The sequence below is a fragment of the Lactuca serriola genome, chromosome 5 (assembly GCF_051521515.1).
Source record: "Lactuca serriola cultivar US96UC23 chromosome 5, Lser_US96UC23_V15, whole genome shotgun sequence".
In the NCBI taxonomy this organism is placed as follows: Eukaryota; Viridiplantae; Streptophyta; class Magnoliopsida; order Asterales; family Asteraceae; genus Lactuca; species Lactuca serriola.
In genome coordinates, this window is record NC_136412.1 from 236,716,408 (window position 1) to 236,722,407 (window position 6,000).

A 6,000-nucleotide genomic window follows, 5' to 3' on the forward strand; every position below is an offset into this window, starting at 1 on the left:
TACGGCTTAAAACAAGCCCCATAGGCTTGGTACATCGAACTTACTACCTTCTTAATTCGGTTTGGGTTCAAAAAATCATTAGCTGATGCGTCACTATTCATCTATCAAAATAAATCAATAACTTGTTACTTGATGGTCTATGTAGATGATATAGTACTCACCGGTAACCATTCCCACTTTCTCGATCACTTTATCACTTCTCTAAGTGCAAAGTTTTCTCTAAAAGATCTTGGTGCATTACATCACTTCCTTGGTGTAGAAGTTATTCCTACACCAACTGGCTTGTTTCTCTCTCAACACCGACATATACAAGACATCCTTACTCAGTTTCACATTGAAGGTGCAAAATAAGTCTCCGCTCCTCTTAGTGCTACTGAACCTTTATCCATCACCGATCAGTCCCCCACCGTAGATGCTACCCCGTATCGTAAACTTGTAGGTTCTCTTCAATATCTTGCATTTACACGTCCTGACATCTCCTTTGCTATCAATAAACTTTCCCGGTTCATGCATAATCCCCGTCAAAATCATTGGCAAGCACTTAAGCGTCTTCTACGTTATCTTAAAGGCACCATTCACCATGGTCTTGTTCTCAATCGAAACTCGTCTCTCACTCTCTCGGTATTTTCTAATTCTGATTAGGGAGGTGTTCACAGTGCAGGTATATCAACAACTGCTTACTTACTTTATTTGGGTACTAACATTGTTTCATGGAAGTCAACAAAACAAAAATATGTTTCTCGCTCATCAACGGAGGCCGAGTACAAAGCGTTAGCCAATGCCACTGCTGAACTCATATGGTTAAAGAATTTACTACAAGAATTGGGCATCACGCCTACAACTACTCCTACATTATTTTGTGACAACACTGGTGCTACTTATTTGTGTGCAAACCCTGTTTATCACTCCAGAATGAAGCACATTGCTTTGGATTACCATTTTGTTAGGGAACAAATCTCTTCTGGTCTTCTCAAGGTTTTTCATGTCAACTCTCAAGATCAACTCGCGGATATGTTAACTAAGCCACTCTCTCGTGCTCCCTTTTTGCGAAACAGATCTAAGATTGGAGTCTCCGATGGATCCTCCATCTTGCGGGGGCGTATTAAGGATATACAGTCTCAGCCCATTATACAGCATCAACAACAGCCCAATACATCAGCCCATGAGCAATCTGAAGATCCGATCCAAGGATCTGATATAACACGTTTATAACTCACTTGTATATTCAAATGTATAGTCAATCAGATTCTATATTTGTGCCTACAGAATAGCTCTATTCCAGTTGTATAATTTGTTGTAAACAGCCTATATAAGAGATATTCATCAATGAGCAAATTAATTTATTTTGACAATACAATTATTTCTCCATACAAGGCATCTGCAATTTAAGTAAATATTTAGTTTAATATTAAGCATGCTAAAAAATAGGAATCTAAAGATTTGGGAGATAATGTTCTTTTTGGGTTGGTATCGATTGACGTTTTTATTTTATTAGGAGGTTTTGTTTCTTTTTTAAGAAGTCTTTGTTATCCCTACATAAACAGCAATATTTTAGGCGTGTTCGGCACGGAGCGTTTTAGAGCGTTTCAGAGTTTCTAGCTTCCAGCATTTGACAAAATGCTCCGTTTAAAACAAAAAGTCTCGTTTGGCACTACAAGCTTCTAGCATTTAGCTTAATCAAAATGCTTCAAATCCAAATGATACTTCATGTAACGTTTAACAAAACGCTACAAGCTACAAACTACTCGTTACCTGCTACAAGCTACCCGCTATCAGCTAGTTTTGCCGAACACGTCCTTTATTGAAAAAAGATATGCTTAGTTTTGAATAATTCTCCAGAGCACGTTAATTAGTTTAACCTAGTTTAGCTTGGTCTCCACTCTAAGGGTTGGGCAGGTAGCACAGACAAAGGACTGATCACGGCAGCAGGTGGCACATAGGGGAACCTTAACCATTCAAGCATTGTGACTACCATAGATCTAATAACTCCAACCGCTGAGCAGAGCATGATCAACCACAAAAATCTTGGGAGGACTTCGAGGAGGTGGGGTAGCGGGGCAATCAGATACCAAGATTTGCAAATATGGAGTTTCCTCCATATGAAGGTAAGGGCGACCGCTAGAATGGTTACAAAAATGTGAAGACTTCTTTAAAGAACAACAAACACCAAAACAAGCATGGTTTCGACAGACTACTTTTTCCCTACAGAGTCGAGCTAGTGGATGGTACCGCAACCTCAGGAGAGTGAAAGAGCGTTTAACTTGGGGCGAGTTTTCAGAAGAATGCAAAATTCGGTTCGAACCACCAATGAGTATGAACCCACTATGAGAATTGACCCACTTACGACAAACAGGAACAATAAAAGATTATTGTGAAAATTTTGAATCTCTACTAGGCCAAACAAAAATAATAACTCCCGAACAAAGTATTTGGCATTTTTGTGTTGGTTTGGTTAATGCTATCCGATATGAAGTGGAATTTTCAAGACCCAACACCCTATATTTCGCCATGAATTTAACTCGACAAATTGAGCTAAAACTATCAGAGGAAGGAAGACCAAGAAGATTTGGGGCACCACTTCAGTACAAAAGTCAACCGTGGATGGAAAGCAGGAACCACGAAACCACAAGAGCCATTATCGGGAAGCAACCATCACGAAACCACAAGAGCCATTACGACAACCCTCGCCACCCTCACTATAACCAATGGCATGGAACCGAATCTAGACAAACTCCTAGATACGTTTGAATATATTTTCCAAACACCGCAAGGGCTGCCCCCATCTCGCTTTTATAATCATAAAATTCGACTCAAGAGCAACACAGAATCGATCGCCGTCCGACCATATCGATACCCCCACCTACTCAAAGACGAAATCAAAAAATAATGCACTGAGATGTTACAACAGGGAATAATTAGACCCATTCAATCGCCATTCTCTTCACCCGTACTTCTCGTAAAAAAACACGATGGCTCGTGGTGCTTTTGTGTAGACTACAGAGAGCTAAAGCCTACATGATAAAATAGTCTCCATGGGGCATCCGTGTTCACAAAATTGGATTTGGTTTCGGCACCAAGTCCGCAAGTCACTAACCGACATTGGGAAAATTACATTTCTCACCCACCACAACCATTTTGAATTTTGGTAATGCCTTTCGGCCTATCGAATGCCCCCATCGACATTCCGGAGTCTGATGAACGAAGTATTTTGTAATTATCTACGTAAGTATGTGTTGTTTTTTTATGACATTTTAGTTTACAGTCGTTCTATATTAGAACACTTGGCTCACCTCCGAACCATTTTTGGACTCTAGCGAGCACACCAAATGTTTTTGAATAAATCAAACTGTTCCTTCGGGAGCAACGACATCGATTACTTAGGTCACATCATTCATCAAACCAGTGTTTGTTGGTAATCAGCCTTTCTTTTAACCCACCTGCAACTATCGAATCTCATGCAACTTACACAACAACCATGAAATATGGACTTCTTCTCACTGCTATATTACTTTCAAAAGAAAAACAAATTACACACTAAAACAAATAACAACCTAACCTATTTATAAACTATTGTACCTATAAAAGAGGTTCGTAACTCCAATGCATATCGATCAAAGCTATGACCCATTCTTTTTTTATTCAACTCAATCTTCCACATCAAGATTATATCCAACAGTGTTTCGGTCGACCAAACGAAGATAGAAGTGATTCGCAACTGGCCAACACCACATAATGTCCGAGACCTACGAGGATTTCTCGGGCTTGCGGATACTATTAGAAGTTTATAAAAGACTATGGTATTATCGCCGCCCCTTTGACCTGCATGCTTCGGCGTAACAAGTTTGAATGGAGCTCAGACTCTAAATCAGTATTTTCCAATTTAAAAAACGCTCTATCTTACTCTCCGGTTCTTGCCTTACCCGACTTTACCGCTCTTTTCGTTATTGAATGTGACTCATCAGGAAGTGGAATCGGAGCAATCCTACAGCAACACAGCTAATTGCTTTCTTCAGTCGCAAGCTTGCTGACAGTCACCACAAACTTCTAACATATAAACGGGAGCTCATCGGTTTGGCAAAAGCAGTGGCACAACGGCCGCCCTACTTATGAGGGCGACACTTTCTCATTAAGACCGGCCAAAAATTTTTACTACACTGTTGCAGGAAATCGAGACCGATGAGGACCTCCGAAACCTGCGAACTCGGGTGCTCAATGGAACCGAGAACTACAAGTGGGGGGTGCATGATGGATTACTCTTGTATGACGGGAAAGTTTACTTAAAATCCAGCTCCCTGTTAGCTGCAAAGATTGTTGTTGATATCCATAATGCAAATCATGAAGGCAACACAAAAAACCATGGAACGCATCCTTCATGATTTTTATTGGAAAGGATGGAAAGCAACCATACCATATTATGTTCGAAACTATGTGGTTTACCAACGTAATAAATGGAAACGTTACAGCCAGCGGGTCTGCTGCAACCCTTACCAATTCCTGAAGCAATTTGGCAGGATATTTCAATGGATTTTGTTGAAGCATTACCAAAAGTATCGGTCAAATCGGTTGTACCGGTAGTTGTAGACCGGTTTTCCAAATATGCTCATTTCATACCAATTGGTCATCCCTAGACCGCTAGCTAAAAATTTCTTTTCCGAAACTTTCCGACTTCACGGTCTGCCAAAACGATAGTTTCCTATCGCGACAAGGGTTTCAAAGTGCCTTCTGGAAGGAGTTGTTTCGTCTCTCAGGCACCCCGGTTAGCATTTACCACTGCCTACAACACGTCGTATCATACTACACTACAAACAACACCGTTTAAACTAGTTTATGGTCGAGATCCTCCCCGATTGCCTAACTATACCGAAGGCCATTCTAAAGTTGAAGACGTTGATCAGGCTCTCGTAGATCATACATAGTTCTAACCAGTGGCTCGGATTCAGCTTGTTGAAGACAAAACTCGCATGAAATTAGCTTATGACAGTCACTACAGGTTGTTGGAATTTCAAGAAGGGAATTGGGTGTGGTTGAAACTGCAACCCTATCGACAACCATCTGTTACCCGATATAAAATCACTAAGTTGTCTCTAAAGTTTTATGGCCCACTTCAGGTCGTGCAACGCATTGGTAAGGTCGCATATCGCTTGGCACTACCCAGACTTTGAGTTTGCGGACAAGCTCAATGTGGAGGAGGGGAGTAATGTTATGGATACAAAGTATGGTAAAGTTTATCATCAACGGGTTAGAGGGTCCAAGGCATCTGCAATTTAAGAAAATATTTAGTTTAATATTAAGCATACTAAAAAATAGGAATTTAAAGATCTAGGAGATAATGTTCTTTTTGGGTTTGTGTCCATTGAGGTTTTTATTTTATTAGGAAATTTTTTGTTTAAGAATTCTTTGTTATCCCTATATAAGGCCATCTTCAATGCATTGAACTCAAATGAGTTCAATGGATTGAACATGTACATTCTACTCACAATACAATTTTACCTATTAAACTCTACACTCCATTAAACCCAATACAATTTAATGGATTGCCACATCATTTATGTGTGTGTGTGAGGAGAGAGAGTGTGGAGTTCAATGGGGATTGAACTTCCCATTCTATTGAGTGCCATGTCATTAACCCACAATGGGGATTTTGAGTTTAATGGGATTCAACTCCCCATTAAACTACCATTGAAGATGGCCTAAAGGGCAATGTTTTATGAGAAATTAAATATCCTTCTATTTTTGTTCATATAAATCTCCCTACCCAATAAAATTATGACATGTATCATATTAATATATTAAAATATGATTAAATGAACATTAAATATTACCCATGTCACTATTTCATTAAGTATGAGGATTTGTATGAACAAAAAGTAAAAGAATATTTAATTTCTCATATTTTACTGAAAAAAAATATGCTTAGTTTTGAATCATTCTCTAGAGCATGTTAATTAGTTTAACCTAGTTTAGCTTAGTCTCCACTCCAGGGAGCTGGGTATTGCTATT